Source organism: Elephantulus edwardii, unplaced genomic scaffold (assembly GCF_000299155.1).
Source record: "Elephantulus edwardii isolate Elephantulus edwardi_28Jun2011 unplaced genomic scaffold, EleEdw1.0 scaffold00035, whole genome shotgun sequence".
NCBI classification, from domain to species: domain Eukaryota; kingdom Metazoa; phylum Chordata; class Mammalia; order Macroscelidea; family Macroscelididae; genus Elephantulus; species Elephantulus edwardii.
This window is the reverse complement of record NW_006399785.1, coordinates 11,432,474-11,450,669: the sequence shown is the minus strand read 5'-3', so window position 1 is coordinate 11,450,669 and position 18,196 is coordinate 11,432,474.

Sequence of the window (18,196 nt, the reverse complement as noted above, 5' to 3'; positions counted from 1 at the left end):
CAGGAGAGGAAGGCCCTCTATGAGGTGGATTGATTCAGTGACTGGGGTAATTGGGATGGGTGTGCCAGAGACGGTGCAATTGGCACAGGACAGAGCGGAGTTTAGGGCTGTTGTACACAGGGTCGCTATGAGTCGCAGGCGACTCGACAGCACATAACAACAACAACAAAAACAAGTTACACTGGAGCGTGATAAGTACCACAATAGGGGAATGAATGAGTCGCCCTGGTAGTTCAAAGGAGGGATTGATTCTGCTGTGGGCAGCCAGGGCAGCTTAGGAAAGAAGGGACATCGGAACAGGTCTTGAGAGTTATGTTTGCCAAGAGGATAATGGAGCAAAGGAAGGCGATGGAAAGATGTCTCCGTAGGTGGAGAAGTATGTGCAAAGCATGAGAGAGGGGGAAAATGCATGGTATTCAAGTAGAACTGCCAGGTTGACTTTCAGTTTCTAGGACTAAATTGATAGGGAACAAATGCTCGGTAGGGAAGTGCTTATACAGGAGAATGTGCAAAAAGAATCTGGAAGTACCATGAATATGCAGGTAAAAGGTTGCCAACAAGAATAACTCTAGGCTTCTTCATAAGCTGAAGAGTAATCTACAGTCTTTTTGAGCCTCATAAATAATAATAAATAATCCTCTTTGTAAATATGGGAGAATCTTTCTCACTTAACCCATTACGTTAAGAGTGAATTCAAGCTCACAGGAACCCTATAGAATAGATTGGAATTGGTCATAGTGTTTCCAAAACTATATTTTGTTCGTTTGTTTTGGTTTTCTTTTTATTTTGAGAAGATGTAAACTTTATTTGGTATTAACAGGTTTGAACATATTCCTTTTTTTTTTTTTAATTTCCACTCATCCATTCATTATTGCACATTTCCCTCCCTGTTCCCCCCTCCTCCCGGCTCACTTTTTTCTTTGGGAAAAAAAATGTCTTTTATTATTATACAGCCCCCCCCCCACACACACACCACCCTCGGACCACTTTACAATGCAACTCTTATTCTGGGCTCCTGTCATGCCAAAATACCTAATCATATGTTCCTTTTATGCAATTCTTTCCCTTGTTTGTTCCAATGCTGTGCACACTATTTATCCCCTTTTCTTAGTTTTCCCCCAATCCCCATATCAGTCCTGTTCTATAATAGTGGCATCATGCAGTATTTGTCTTTTTGTGAGTAAGATATTTCACTCAGCATGATGACATCTTTAAGGAATCCGACTGTTTCATTGTTCTCCCTAGGAGTGACTTATCATTGTTGTTGTGTACCCTGCAATCAGAATTGACCCATAGCCGATCCTTCAGCAAGTTTTCAGGGGCAGTAAATCACATAAAAGATGGGGAGGAATTGCCCGTCTTTCTTCCTTGGAGCAGCTGGTAGAGTGGAACCGTGTACCTCTGCGTTGGCAGCACAATGACTAGTGAGTTCAAAGTGCTGAACTCAGCTCAGTGTACACACCCACTCCACAACCATGGATCTTGAGAGAATCTCTTAGTCCACGTTAATTGAGCATTTACTATATATTCAGTCTTATTCTCAACGCCCTAATCCATTGTCTAGTTAAGCACATTTAGCAACAGACTAGCAACCAGGGTGTTAAAAGTTTGCCAGTAGCCATCTAAATGCAGCTACTGGTCTCTTTCAGTCCAGACACAGAGAAGAGGGAAGGAAAGAAAGGATTTACTGGAACAATTAGTTTGGAGGACTAATGGACCACAAGAACCTCACCTTCCCTGAGACCGGAAGAACTAGATGGTGCCTGGCTGCCCCTGAGGATGACTCTCAGAGCAATCACAGTAGAAGATCCTGGTTAGAGCAGAAGGAAATGTGGAACAAAACTCAAAAGCATGTAAAAGGTGAGGCTTACTGGACTGGTGGAAGCCCCAAGACTGACCCTTAGTGACCTTTCAAATGTGGAACTCCCTTCCCCCAAGACTGTGACCCCTAGTGACCTTTTACATGTGGATCCCCCTTCCCCCCTGACTCAACTTTCAGTCAAATAGCAGAAACAGACATATCTATACTATGATGTGACCAGGAACCCAGGGGTGGCACTCACACCTGAGACTAACTGACCATATATGGTCAGCACAGCAGCATTAAGGAGCATTCAGGAGGAAGCCCTGAGGGCAGGAGGAGCTGAGGATCCCAGGACTGATGGAGGTGAGAATGGCAAGGAAAGGAGTAAGTGCTTACACTGAGAGTATTGTCATGAATGCTATGAAACAAAAGGCGTATGAATGATTGGGTTAAAAATCAATGTGCTTTGTACATTTTTAAGTCACAAAAAAAAGAACCTCTACCAACCTTTTTCTCTGATATTTTATCTGAAAACACTTGTAGAGTAAGCATTTTTAAAATATTTTTTTTTTTTATCTTTAGGACACTCATAGTTTTGCCATGGAGAATCATCGATACATATTCCTTCCCCCTCCTTTATTTAAATCAAGATTTTATTGTAAGTTTATAAAGAACTTGGATTTCCATTCATTCATTGTTGCTTATTTTCCTCCCTCCCCCCCAGTTAGTATTTTCTTTGGAAAAAAAATTCTTTCATTGTTTTACAGTCCCCATCCCCCCGGACCAATTTACTATACAGCTATTATTCTGCACTCTCGTCACACAAATAATACCTAATCACATATTCCTTTTATACAGTTCTTTCCCTTGCTCATTTCAATGCCGTGTACATTATATCCTCTCTTTACTTAGTTTTCCCCCATTGTCAGTCCTGTTTTAGAACAGTGACATTTTACTGTATTTGTCTTTTTGTGACTGAGATATTTCACTCAGCATAATGTCCTCCATGGTCACCCATTGTGTATAATATTTCATGAGTTCTCTGTCTTTTTTTCAGTGCTGCATAATATTCCATTGTGTGAACATACCACAGCTTCTCTATCCATTCATTTGTTGATGGGCACTTAGGTTGTTTCCAACTCCTTGCTATTGTGAACAAAGCCATGATAAACAAATATGGGTGTGTATACACATTTTGATGATAACCCATGTATTGCTATCACATTTCGTGTCAAAATCCGAAATCTGACCGATGCAATATATTAATAGGGTATCATGGGATGATAACTCTAAATGGGGGATCTTCTTTTAAAAAATTTTATTTTATTATTTTTTGTGTGTACCGTTAAATTGGATTTGACTGATACAGGAGAATAAATGGAACTCTTTAAAAAAAACACAAAAAAAGAGCTAGGGGGAAAGCGTGGGCACGGAGAAAAGTGCAACAATGAATGAAAGGAAACCCAAAATCTCTGTAAATGTTCATTAAAATTAATAATTTTTTTAAAAAAGAGCTTAAAATCAAAGTTATTTTGCTTAAGTGAGAATATCAGAAATATCATGTACACTATTTGTTATATCTTACCTCTGGGTCTCAGCTGCCTGAGTTCTGGGGTGATGTCAGAACTGTATGTCAACTTGGAAACAGACTTTGTTTTGAGCCATTTAATTTAGACATTTATTATTTTAATGTAAGTGATTTTACCTTGGCAGTCGGCATGTAATTTTAATTAGCACTTGGAACACAACAGAATACATTGATGAGGCACAAGACATGAAGAAATACATTTATAATAGCCTGAGACCTCCTGACAGCATCCCAGGAAGAGGCTTCCAGCAAGCTGCCCAGCACTTCTGAGAAATTATCCTCCTTGGCATTTATACTCTTATACATTTAATCATTTCAGTGTTTGGAAACATCAAAATATTGGCAGTCGCAGCTCTGTCGTCTATATTACACGCAGATAGAATGTTGATTTCTTCAAATTTTCTTCAAAGCAGCAGCTGATGCATAGGAAAACTAAATGCATTTTCTATGTCTATAAATCAGAGCTTTAAGAGTCCACCCACCCTCTTCACTTCCCCTATTCTTCCACCACCCACCCCAAGTGGCCGTGTTCTCATCACGACAGATAGCTACAGCTGCATCATCATGCTGTGTCCTGATTATTGCTTCTGACTGTGTGTGTGTGTGTGTGTGTGTGTGTGTGCGCGCGCGCGCGCCACCAAATTGGATCCAACTGGCACAGGAGGAGATTGTCCCTCCTTCTCCAGTGGAGTATCTATCTGGTGGCTTCGAACCACACGCCTTTGGGATTGCAGTGCACCTTCTTGCCACTAGGCTACTAGAGCTCCCTTGCCTTGATTGTTTTTTAATTTCATCATTCCCATTATGCATTGAATTGTGCCAGCACCCCTTCCTATGCATGTTACACATTCTAACTGGTTATCTTCCCCTTTTGGAATGGGCTTTCTTTGTTATGTTAATGAGATGTCAGTGGAGTCAAGCTTGTATGTTGTTGTTGGTATGTGCCATCAAGTCTCTTATGACTCATAGATGCTCTGCTGGAGAAGGAGGGACAATCTCCTCCTGTACCAGTCAGATCTGATTGACAGTACACACACACACACACAAAAAAAAAATATAAAATAAAACAAACAAAAAAGCCACACCACAAAACAAAACACAAAAATACATAAAACCCACAACCCACCAAAAACAAACAAACGTACAAACAAACCAACAAACAAACCCAAACAACCAAATCACACAAACCAAACATCACAGTGCTCAAGGCAGGCATTCTTCGTTAATAAAGCTAAATAATTGTCTGGTTGTTGTTATTGTTAAGTGCCGTAGAGTCGCAGGCGACTCATAGAGACCCTATGAAGGAGAGTCCTCGATGATTGGGTGCCTTTCTTCCTCTCTCCAGGTTCATAGGGTTTCCGGAGGCAAGCTATTATGGAAGTGGATATTGTTTGGTATAAAGAAAATTTATATCTTATGTGTCCACTTGCTGTACAGAGGTAACTCGTGGTTGCTGTGCAGCTGAACACTGTAACACTGATGTGTCAAATGCGATAATGGTTACTCATGGTGGACAGTATTTGGTGGAGTTCCTTGATTAAAACAAGCTGGGAAGCAGGAGTGGCATCCACTTCTATAATAGCTTGCCTCTGGAAACCCTATGAACCTGGAGAAAGGATGAAAGTCACACAAGGGTTGAGGACTTTCTTTCGTTTGTAGGGTTGCTATGAGTCGCCTATGACTTGAAAATGTTCGAGGGTGTTTTACGTTAAGATCTTAGTTTTAAAGATAATAAGCTTTTCTTTTTTCAATTGTTGTAAAATCATGTGTAGCCAATATTTCTATTTCTTTCCTTTTCTTTTCCCTCTGGGTGAAAAGTACAGCATGGTAGACTAGAAAGACTATATATAAATTTTATAATTGTCTTGGTATAGATGAAATCCGGACTCCTGCTTACTTGCTGTGGGAACCTGGGCCTGCAACTTAACTCCTTGTGGTAAAAATAATCATTACCAAGAATTTTTCTTTTACTTTTCAAAGAGAAGAACAAACTGGGGTCGGGGAGGGGTGGGCAGGGAGAAAAGTGCAACAGTGAATGAATGGAAATCCAAAGTCTCTGTAAACTTCCATTAAAATTAATAATAATAAAAAATGTATAAAGGGAAAAAAAGAATCTTTACCCTCAAGTCAGGGAGCTCTAGTGGCCTAGTGATAAGAAGCTGTACTGCAATCTCAAAGGCACACTGTTCAAATCCCCCAGCTGCTCTTCAGGAGAAGGCTGGGCAATCTCCTCTTGTGCAATTGACTGCCTCTGAAAACCCACTAGAGGCCCAGCTATGTGTTGGTTCCTACTCCATGGTACTTAACAACAACTCTCCAGTCAACTCCTCAATTAGATGTCAACCCACAGCAACCTTCCACTGGGTTCCTGAGACTGTAAATGTTTACAGGAGGAGACTGCTCATCTTTCTCCTGTGGATTCAAACATCTGACCTTTCGGTTGGCAATGCGATATCTCTGATAGCAATGTGTGTGCGCATGCCTGTGCCTATGTTGTGTACTGTTGAATCTTAATTGACTTATAACTGATCCTCCAGTGGGTTTTCAGAGGCAAGAATTTGCACAGAAGAATGTTTTCCATCTTTCTTTCATGGAGCTGCTGGTGGATTCAAACCTTGAGCCTTTGGGTTGGCAGCACAACTCCTTACCATTAAGCACCAGAGCTCCCTTCTACCCTGAAAGGACACCACCCCCCAGAACAAAGCATAATGGAGAAAGTTGTAATCGGTAAAAACCTGACCAAATAAAAGAGAAGCCAATATAGCAAGCCTTCCTGGTAAAACAGACATGAGAAATCTTTCATCGTGATGAATATAACATTAGTAAAATAAAACCAGAAATGATTAGAAACTGTCTAAATATTTACTGTCTAGAAAACGCATCAGGGAATTTAATTGACTTAATGGAGTTCACCCTGAAATAAATATTTGCCATGGGATTCATCACTGTTGATGCAGTTCTGACTAAAAGGTTTATGTTTCAAATCTAAACACCATCCGGGTCGAAACATATGGGAACTCCAAATGATGAGATTAAAGTGTCCTGTTCTCCACATGAGTACTTCAAGCCCGGCAGCTTCCAGCTGAACTCACTCTCCAGCCTGCCCCTACTGCTTCTGTGAACCCCTTCTCAGAGACCCAACATCAAAGTTCACTCTCCTTCCTGCCCTTCCACCCTCACATCTGAGCCCTCTGCCTTTTCTGTCTCTATCTTCCAGTAAATCCACCTCATCCTGTTCCCACTGCACTGCCAGCCCTTTTGAACACCTCCATCTGAGGGAAACTGTGAGCTGGGTGGTGAATAAGGATGAGAAGAGCTGATGCCTTTGAGCTATGGTATCGGAGAAGAGTACTGAACATCTCTCGGGCAGCCAAGAGAACAAATATATCTTGGAGAAAGTTCAGTCAGAGTGCTCCTTGGAGGCAAAGATGATAAAGCATCACCTCATATATTTCAGGCATGTTACTATAAGAAACTGTTCTTGGAGAAAGACATAATGCTTGGAAAAGCAGAGGGTTGGCAAAGGAGAGGAAGACATTCAACCAGGTGTGTTGACACGATGACTGCTGCAATGGGCCCTAGTGTGTCAGGAAGCGTGAGGATGGTGCAGGACAGGACACGGTTCAGATCTGTTGTTCATAGGCTCGCTATGGGTCATACTCAACTCAAAGGCACCTAACACCACCACTACCTCCAAGCTGGTTTGTTAACTGCCCGTCAGCTGCTCCTGACACCTGTTGACCCCATCACAATGGGATTAGATAATTTGGAGCCACTGAGTTTTCATTGTTGCTTTTGGAAATGTACTGCCAAGCCTTTCCTCCTAGCCCATCTCTGCCTAGAAGCTTTACTAATACCTGTTCAGCATCAAAGCAACAAGTGTTGCCCCTCCACTGACAGGCACATGAGATACGCTGGCTGAGAACTGAGCCCAGGCCTGCTGTGGGGAAAGTAGGCCTCCTTACACTGAGTCAGCACTGCCCTCGCCTCAGGCCTACAGCCTCCAAACTGGCTACTCTGCTCTGCTGGACTAACTCCACCCACTCTACCCACTGCCCACTGCCAGTGCTTCCCTAAACACAGAGGTTCTCTCCCAAGGCTGACCTGCAAAACCCCTCATGATGTTTTCTTCATCCCATCAGCACTGCTGCTGAACAAAAAAGTCTATCTTAGAGGAAGTGAGACCAAGATGCTCATAAGAGACAGGAATGTTGCAACATCACCTCACGTACTTTGGGCAAATCTTCAGGAGGCACTGTCCTTGGAAAAAGGCTTGCAAAAGTAGAGAACAGGGCCAAGTATTGATATGCCGTTCATAAGGTCGCTGAGTCGTACTCACACTGACAGCACCTAACAGTAACATAGATGATCTTCGTTATTTTGATCATTTAAAAATGTCCAGTGCAAAGGCATTCATTACAATCATCTCCACTTCCAAAGGTCCCTTACCTCTCACCCACTCAGCCAGGGACTTTGGACAAAAACCTGGAAGTTTGAGTCCATGTAGAATCATCTTTTAAGAAATGCCTGGGGATATATGTCTGAAAAACGATCCATTGAAAACCTTATGGAGGAGTACCGTATCCTGGCTAATGGTGAGAAGAGTGGGAATCTCAGGAAACATAACTCTGGAGGAATACTGTATGCTTGCTAACATTGAGAAGAGTGGGTATCCCAGAAAACTTAACTGTGCTCATGTAAAACTTACATCTAAATCAAAACAACCATAGACACTAGACCAATGGAATAGTAACAAGAATCCATCTACCTAAATTCAGTTGTTACTTCGCAAAGAACTAAACTCATATAATGGGGAAACTACAGATTCTATGCGAGAGCTCTGGGGGCCTAGTGGTAAGAAACTGCACTGCAATCCCAAAAGCACATGGTTCGAAGCCACCAGCTGATCTGCGGGAGAAGGATGGACAGTCTCCTCCTGTGTGATTAACTGCCTCTGAAAACCCACCAGAGGGTCAGCTATGGGTCATTTCTGACTCTATGGTACACAACACACCAACACACACAGCCTCAATTACAGATGGAAATGGCATAACTGGCCATCTACCTGCAGGAAACTAAAACAGGGTCCACATCTCATACTGTATGCAAAACATAACTCAAAGGGGATTAGAGATCTGGGGATAAAATAAAAAAAAAACAAAACACCACACATGAAAACCATCAGACACAAAATAGCAACACATTTAGATGGCATAAACAGGTTTGTAAACGTAGCCAAACATGTACAGCCAGAAAAACATAAAACTATTGAATGAAACCTTCTAAAAATCAACACCCGGTAGGCATCAAAAAGTTTTTCCAGTAGGGTGAAGAGAAAACCCACAGACTGGAAAAAACCTTTTGGCAATAACATTTCAGACAAGGGTCTTGTAACTGAAATGTACAGAAGGCTACTGGCCTCCACAAGAGAAAGACTGATAACCCAACAACACAATGGGCAAGAGTTATGAAAAGATTCTTCACCAAGGAAGACATTTGATGGCTAACAAATACATGAGGAAATGTTCAAAATTACTGCAATCAGAAAGAAGCAAATCAAAACAATAATGCTATACCATCTCACCCCAGGAGCAGTCGCAAAGCTTGGAAGGACGGCTAGTAATGAATGTTGGAGAGAGGAGGTGGAGAGATGGCAACGCTTATGGAAGTGGGATTTTAAAGTGTTAGAGCCACTATTACAGACAGGTTGGTATTTTTTTCAAAAAGGTAAACATAAAATCCATATGACTCAGCTATTCCTCTGCTAGAATATATCCCAAGCAAGATAGAAATGAGACATGAGCAGAGATATGTAAGCCTGTGTTCATAACAGAGTTAGCAATAAGAGTAAGAAAATGGAAATAACTCAAGAGCCCATCAACTAGTGAATGAATTGAGACATTGTGGTACATTCACCCAACACAGCACTAGAGAAAAACAAAGTATTCACAAAATATGCAAGAATTTTAAAGAGAGCATTATGTTACGTGAAAAAACCTCAGTCACAAAAGGAAAAATATTGCATGTTGTTGTTGTTTGTGGTTAAGTGCCATCGAGTTGTAGGTGACTCATATCAACCCTATGAATGAAAGACCTGAACACTATTGAATATGAATAGGAATCACTATTATGAAAATAGGAAGGTAAGATATGTATAAATGCTCAATGAGGGAAGAGGGAAGGGAGCAAGAGGGCAGAAATTAGGGGGAGGGAGAAAATACTTGGATAGCAGAGATTAGTGGCCAGCTAGGAGAGTGAAGGAATAGGAGAGATTCGATGGGGACTTGAAAGGACAGGATGTAAAAGGAATAGATCAATAGTAATTAATGATACAAGTCACAATGTATATAGAACATAAATGCAATGTATATAAATTATTGTATAAAACATAATATGCATGAATAGAACACAATATATATTAATTAGTGTATAAAATACATGTATATTAACGAAACATAATGTAAAGGAGATACCGAATGCCTTCAGAATTAATGTCCCATTGTCCGACCCATGACTTGACAGCTTGTCATTGAGATTTTTTTTTCCCTGTGTCCAGTGTCTCTTAAGTTTACTTGTACTGTCTCCGAAGGGAAGGTGATGTGTCCTGTAGAACTCCTGTATAGATTGTGTTTTCCTTCTTGGCCCGAGGGCCCAACCGGATTAGGCTCCGCCTTGGGGCTTGTTACCTGGAGGCGTGTCAGAAGCTATTGTGGCTGCCAGAAGTCCAGGCTGGGTTTAGAAGGGGTCGTGGTACTAGGGATATTGTAGCTGAGTTAGATGGATCTTAGCTGAAAGCAGAGAATACCAGAAGAATGTCTACGTTTCATTGATTATGCAAAGGCATTTGACTGCGTGGATCATAACAAACTGTGACTGACTCTGAGAAGAATGGGAATCCCAGAACATTTAATCGTGCTAATGCCTCTTGGACCAAGAGGCAGTCGTCAGAACAGAGCAGGGCAACACTGCATGGTTCAAAATTGGGAAGGGTGTACGGCGGGGATGTGTCCTATCTCCATACCTTTTCAACCTGTATGCAGAGCAGATTATCCGAGAGGCTGGGCTCTATGAGGAGAAGCGTGGCGTTAGGATTGGTGGATGATCTATCAACAATCTGCGTTATGCAGATGACACAACTTTGCTCGCTGAAACTAAGGAGGACCTCATGCACTTACTGCAGAGGGTCAAGGACTGCAGCCTTCAGTATGGACTGAGGCTCAATGTCAAGAAGACAAAAATTCTCACCACTGGCCCAATCGGTAGCATCAGGATGGATGGCGAAGAGATTGAGAGTGTTCACAGCTTCTAATTGCTCGGCTCCACGGTCAACACTCTTGGCACCAGCAGTTAGGAAATCAACAAGCGTATCGCAATGGGAAAGTCTGCTGTTAGGGACCTCTCTAAACTTCTCAAGAGCAATGGTGTCTCTCTGAAGACTAAGGTGCGCCTGATATAGGCCATGGTCTTTGCAATCACTTGTTATGCATCAGAGAGTTGGACAATGACAAGGGAGGACAGAAGGACAATTGATGCCTTTGAGCTGTGGTGCTGGAGAAGAGTATTGAATGTACCATGGACTGCCAAGAAAACAAACAGATTCATCCTGGAGAGGGTTAAACCAAGCAACTCCTTGGAGGCAAGGATTCTGGGGCTTCGTCTGACATACTTTGGGCATGTTGCAAGGAGGGACAGGTCCTTGGAAAGGGACATCATGCTTGGGAGGGTGGAGGGACGGTGCAAGAGGGGAAGACCCTCTATGAGATGGATTGATTCAGTGACTGGGGTAATTGGTATGGGTGTGTGAGAGGCAGTATGATTGGCACAGGATAGAGCAGGGTTTAGGGCTGTTGTACATAGGCTCACTATGAGTCGCAAACGACTCAACGGCACATAACAACAACAACAACAACAATAAATCCTCACCACGGGCCAAAAGTCAACATTGTAACAGATGGAGAAAAGATCCAAATTGTCAACTACTTCATCTTACTTGGATCCACAATCAACACCCTTGGTACCAAAAGTCAGGAAACCAAAAGGCATGTTGCATTGAGCAAAATGATGTCAGTTGCAAGACTAAGGTGTGCCTGATGTAGCCCAGTTAAGTCACTTGATATGTAGCTGAGAGCTGGATGTTAAATCAGGAAGACAGAAGAAGAATCGATGTCTTTCAGTGGTGAGGGAGAAGAGTACTGAATATTCCGTGGCCTGCAAAAAGAATGAACAGATAAGTCTTGGAGAAAGAGCCGTCACAGTACTCCTTAGAGGCAGGGCTAGTGAAGCTTTGTCTCACACACTTTGTCTTACATACTTTGGGCACATTCCTTGGAAAGGGATGCCATGCTGGAAAAGTAGAAGCTCAGCGGAGGAGAGGAAGACCCTCAACGAGATGGGTTGACACAGTAACCACAGTTACTGGCAGTAATGGGCTCAAATGTTTCCGGGGTGATGAGGAGGGGACTGGACAAGACAGGGCTCAGGTCTGTAGTTCATAAGGTCTCGATGAGTCCTACTAGACTTGATAATGAAAATATTTGTTTTTTATATGTTGTTGTTGATTGACTTCAAGTTGAGCATGACTGATGGCAACCCTATGAACAAAAGGCCTGAAGCCCCTCTACAACTATCGACATTTATCAAAGTTCATAGAGTTTCCAGAGGCATGTTGTTTAGGAAGTGGATAAAGATCCCAGAAATTGATGGAATACCAATTGGCATGTTTTAGCCAACAGATGGTACCTCTCTGGACATGCTCATCAGGTTGTGCCAGGAAATTTTGAGAACAGCTGTCTGGCCAACTGACTGGAAGAGATCTATATTTGTTCCCATGCCAAAAAAAAAAGAAAAAGATGATCTAATAGAATATGGAAATTATTAAACAATATCACTAATATAATAAATAAGCAAAATCCTACTGAAGATCATTCAGCAGCTCATTGACAGAGAACTACCAGAAATACAAGCTGGGTTTAGAAGAGGCTGTGGCACTAGGGACATCACAGCCAATGTCAGAAGGCTGAAAGCAGAGAGTACCAGAAGAATGTCTGTCTGTATTTCATTGACTATGCAAAGGAATATAACTGTGTGGATCACAACAAATAGTGACTAACCTTGAGAAGAATGGGAATCTGAGAACACTTGATTGTGCTCATGTGAGACCTATACTTGGACCAGAAAGAAGTTGACAGAACAGAGCAAGGAAACACTGCATGTTTCAAATTTAGGAAATGAGGGTTTCAGGGTTGTGTCCTTTCTCCATACTTTCTCAATCTATATGTAGAACGAGTTATTCAGGAAGCTGAACTTTATGAAGAGGGATATAGCATTAGCATTGGAGGAAGACTTGTCTTAAGTGTTAACAACCTTGCTTACTGAAACTGTGGAGGACCTGAAGCATTTGCTTTAGAAGGTCAAGGGCTATAGTCTTCAAAATGGATTGAAGCTCAAAATCAAGAAAACAAAGGTTCTCACCACTAGGCAAATTGGCAACAACGTGACAGATAGAGAAGAGATTGAAAATGCTAACAATTTCAACTTGCTTCCTTCCACAGTCAATACTCTTGACATCAAAAATCATGAAATTAAAAGATGAATTGCATTATGATAATCTTCTAGAGACTTCTCCAGAGTGCTGAAGAGCAACAATGTCAGTTCAGAGATTAAGGTGCTTCTGATGTATCCTTGATCTTCACAATTACTTACTAGGCATAAGAGAGCTGGACAATGACAGAAGAAGAATCAAAGTCTTTGTGCTGTGGTGCTGGAGAAGAGTCTTGAACATACCATGGATTGCCAAGAAAATCATCATGTCTGTTCTGGAGAGGGTATGCATGCATGTATGTATGTATATATGTATTTAATTTATTTTGAGCAGATGAAAACAAATTGCTCCTTGGAGGCAAGGATTTTGAGACTCAGTCTTACATACTTTGGACATGTTGCCAGGAAGGGCAAAGGGACAGTGCAGGAGAGGAAGACCTTAGATGACATAGATAGACACAGTAACGGGAGTAATGGGGGTAGGTGTGTTGGAGACAATGAGATTGGCTCACAATAGGGAAGGGTTCAGAGCTATTGTGCATAGGGTCGCTGTGATTTGCAGGTGACTCAATAGCTCTTTTTTTTTTAGAATTTTAAAAATATGTTTATCTTTAGAAGTCACCAAGGCTGATAAACATATTAACCGTGATAAGATCTTGGTGTGCTTTTTTGTTTTAATTTCCATTTATTCATTGTTGCACTTTTCTCCCCTCACAATCGTAGTACACTACCCTCTTGGAAAAGTAAAAGAAAAATTCTTTCATTGTTTTACAAACCCTCCCCCAGGTCCTCTCCACCATGTAGCCATTGCTCTAGACTCCTGTCATGACAAAAATACCTAATCACATATCCCTTTTAAACAGTTTTTTCCCTCATCTGTTTCAATGCAGTATACATTATTGAACCCATCTTTCTCAGTCTCTCCCTAACCCCAAGGTCAGTCCTGTTTTCCAACAGTGGCACTGTGCAGTATTTGTCCTTTTGAGACTGAGATACTTCACTCAGCATAATGTCCTCCAGGGTCACCCATTTTGAATAATATTGCATGAGTTCCCTGTTTTTCAATGCAGCGTAGTATTCCATTGTGTGAATATACCACAGCTTCTCTATCCATTCGTTTGTTGATGGGCACTTGGGTTGTTTCCAACTCCTTGCTATTGTGAACAACGCCACAATAAACATCGGCGTGCATGACTCAATAGCTCTTAACAACAACAACAACAACAACAACAACAACAACAGCAATCACAACAGTGAAGATCATGGGGGGGCGGCATCTTTCAAGAAGGGTGCATGACATTCTAGAAGAGCACTGAGCTGAACTAGGAATAGCATTCATGTTCCCTTAATCATCGTCTGTGAATGAGGAGTCCACTAAGGAGAGGCTGGAGGTAGGAAGAATCCCACCAGAGGGTGCAGTAATGGAAGATGAACCAAGAGAGGCATGATCAACCATGTTAACTGTGGTAGAGAGGCCATGAAATGTATCTCTCTGGATTTAGCAACAGTGTGGCCATCACTGAAGGTGGTGATTCTTTGACATGATCTTTGTTTAGCCAAAGCCTTTGAACCTCAACTGACTGACTCTGTGGGACTATGAGACTGAAGAGCTTGTTGTCCACCAAAGAGATTGGATAGCTTGCTGGTAATGGAGACGAAGTGCATCTGGATCATGCACTTGTGGACGTGAGATAGTGCAAATAAGTTGCACGGAACCTTACAGAGGAGATTGGTCCATTTTGCCATCCTGTTTGGCCTAAACTGAGCCATCTCAGAGGCAGAAGGGAGGAACCTCACGGCCACCAAGAGGGAGGGTTAGAACAGAGTAAGTCCTTTAGGCCTGGAGCTTCTGAGCAGGGAAGTGACTAGACTCAGGAGACAGAGAGCTGTAACATCAGAGACGGAAGGAGACAATGAGCAGTATGCAGAGAAATAGCAGAACCAGGAGCCCTGCAGGTGAAAGGTGGACTTATCAGTCCACAGAGCAAGGGAGCTGAGCACCTCTAGGCAGGAGACTTGCTGGTGGCGTGAGGCGCCTCTGGACATTTAACTAAGAAGGTAAAAGAGCTTGGTAATACTTGCCTAATCAGGGCAGAGGCCAAGAAGCAAAGGGGCCAAGAGGCATGCCTGCTAGCAGGGCTGACTAAGAACAGTATTGACAGAGAGCTGTCTCCGGAGCCACTTCTGATCCTGAATTGCAACCTATTAGGTAGCTTAATGGTAAGGAATTGTTCTACCAGCCCAAAGGTATGCAGTTCAAATTCACCGGTTTCTCCGTGGGAGAAACAATCTCTTTATGCATGGTTTACCACCTCTGAAAACCCACTGGAGGGTCAACAATAGGTATATTCCAACACGACAATAACAATTCTCCACTAAACCCCATCAGAAGAAAGTCTTATCGACTGTCTGTGTCGTGCAGATTGCATAACCTTGCTTGCAGAAAGTGAAGAAGATCAGAAGCACTTAGTGAGGAAGAGCAAAGACTGTGTATAGTCTTCAATAACGTACATCTCAACATCAAGAACACAAAAGTCCTTCAACTGGACCAACAGGTAACATCATGATGGATGGAGAAAAGATTGAAGTTGCCCACCATTTCATTTTCCTTGAATCCATAACCGGAATTCATGATAGTAGCAGTCAAAAAAAATCAAGACATGTTGCATTGGGAAGATCTTCAGTCAAGGGTCTCTCCAAAGTTTTAAAAATTGAGGATGTCAACTTAAACACTAAGGTACACATGATGCAAGACATGATACTTTCAATTGTTCCTTTTTCATCTGAAAATGGGACGATGAATGAGGAAGTTTAAGGGAGAAATGATGCCTTCAAGTTGCTCTGTTTTCCGTTTTCTAGTTTCCCTCCTCTCTTATCTTCTTACCATTGTGCTATAGAAATGTTGACCTTATATTCTATTTTCCTATGGGCTGTCATACTCATGGATCATGTTTTTACCATTTGTTTATCTCTTGACTGCTTTATTTCTTTTAAGATGAGACAGTCTAGCACATGTTAAAGGGCTGATGGGTTGGAGAGAAGTAGATGAACATGCAGAAGAGTTGGACTGTGACACTAGAGGCTGCAGCACTTTCTGCAGACTCCGGTCCTCTCTGCCTGGTGGTGTTGGGCATCAGCCTTACGACCTAGAGCTCCACATCCCTGAACTCCAGCAGCATGTGACAAGCTAGATGGAACCGTCTGCATCCTGACTCGTCTAGTCCCGCTTCCACTTTGGTTTCTAGATCCCAAGGAAGGAACTCTGCCTTCATCTATCCCTTTGTGTTTAACAACTCCCTCCGACTAGGAGCTTTAGCTACTTTGCCTAACCTCCTGATAGATTCACTTTCCTTGATCCTGGAGAGCTTTGAGAAAGCCCTATTGCCAGATTGTGTAATAGAAACGACATGTTTTTTTTTACATTTTGACTGGAATTGTGAGCTGGGGATTTAATGTAAATGCTTAGATCTCCCAGGAGAGCTCTGATGGGCTAGTGGGTATGGTGTTGAGCTGCCAAACCAACAGGAGGTGGTTCAAATCTGCCAGCTGCTCCTCAGAGGATGGGCAATCTCCTCCTGTGTAATTCACAGCCTCTGAAAACTCACTGGAGGGTCAGCTATGAGTTGATTTAACTTGATAACAATGAGTGAGTGAGTGAGTATCATTGGTATGGCCACTCACAGGTCAGAGAAAAGGAAAGAACAAAACAAAACACTTGCCTGTGTCCCTGCTTCTTTCCTGGCCTCCTCATCCATTGAGACTGTACAGTTCAGGCAACCTTAAAGTCACCTCCAGGTAACAGGCCAGCCATGCATCTGCTGATCCCCTGATCTATCTAAACAGCCGTCCATATCTTCCACCATGTTTGCTGGCTACTTACCAGAACCATTACCATGGTAAGAATGTTAGTTAAAACAATAAATGTCACAGGTCAGCAGGTGAGTTAGTGATGCAAACACGTGATTGCAATACTGTGTGAGAGATGGACAAGATAAGGAACCAGTCACTCCAGGTGAGCAGGCACCAATAGCTTGCCTGAGCACCTTTGTTTTTTTCTTTCTCTTTTTTTGGTAGAATCTATAACAACTTTTTGAGGTCAATTGAATAAATGAAATGTCATCGTTTTTATCCTAATGTAATTGTTTCACCTGCCAATTCACACAAGTTCCGAAGGTGAACTTTGTTTTATGATGCTGGGGAGATTCCAGGACTGAGATTAGCTTTAAAGAGAACTTGTCTCCTGTGTGCAGCCAAGATCAACCACCAAGGCTCCGAGATGCGGGGGAAAGGGCATCTCTTTTGCCTCCCTTTACATTTTTAGCTCGTGGAGAACACACATATGTAGACTACAAAGGCTCCTAGGGGTGTTCAAGGCTATGACTGTCGTAAACGGATCATCAGACTTGTCTCCTGGGTCAGTTGTGGGTGAGTTTGAACTGTCAATCTTTTGGCAAGTAGTTGAGCACTTAACCGTTGTTGTCACTCAGCCGACTTGACAGTAACCAATGGCAACTTTTTTTTTAAGCCTGTGTCTCCTTTTGCACTGCTCCTGTGTCCTTTCTGACTTTTTCCATGTCTGTCCTTTTTCTTATTGACCCAGGATAACGAGTTGGACAATTTTCTTGGCTGTTCTTGAGTCAAATGTGTTTGCTTGACCTCTGTGGCATTTTGTTCTGGGCACATGAATAAAATAAAGGTGAACCGAGCACTCAGAGTTGGCATCTCTCCCCAGCAAATTCTCCACGTGGCATCTTTGCACGTGCTGCTGCTTGCTGATTCCACTGGCGTATTGCTAGGTCTTAGGTTCTGGTGCTGGCAAGTCATGTGCACAGGACACCAGAGTGAACCACCATTCAGAGTCTGGGGAAGGCTAGAGAAGTCCCAATGGTCCTGTTGCTGCTTTGTTAATGGTCATGTTATCAGCCCCCAATCCCTAGAGATGCCATGAATGGACGAAGATATGAAAAATTGCTCAGTCCTTAGCCATAGTCGTACTGTCTCTGTTGTTGTTAGGTGCCTTCAAGTCAAGTATGACCCATAAAGACCTATAAACAACAGATCAGAATCCTGTCCTAACCTGTACCATCCTCACAATCTGTGACACTCTCGAGTCCCTTTTGGCAGTCAATTCACCTTGTTGAGGGTTCTCTCTTACACTCTCCCTCCACCTTCCCAAACATGATGTCCCTCTCCAAGGAGAGGAGGAAATGAAAGATATTTCTCCCCTTAAAAAGCTTTCTTCGGGAAACTCTTTGAACTTGGAG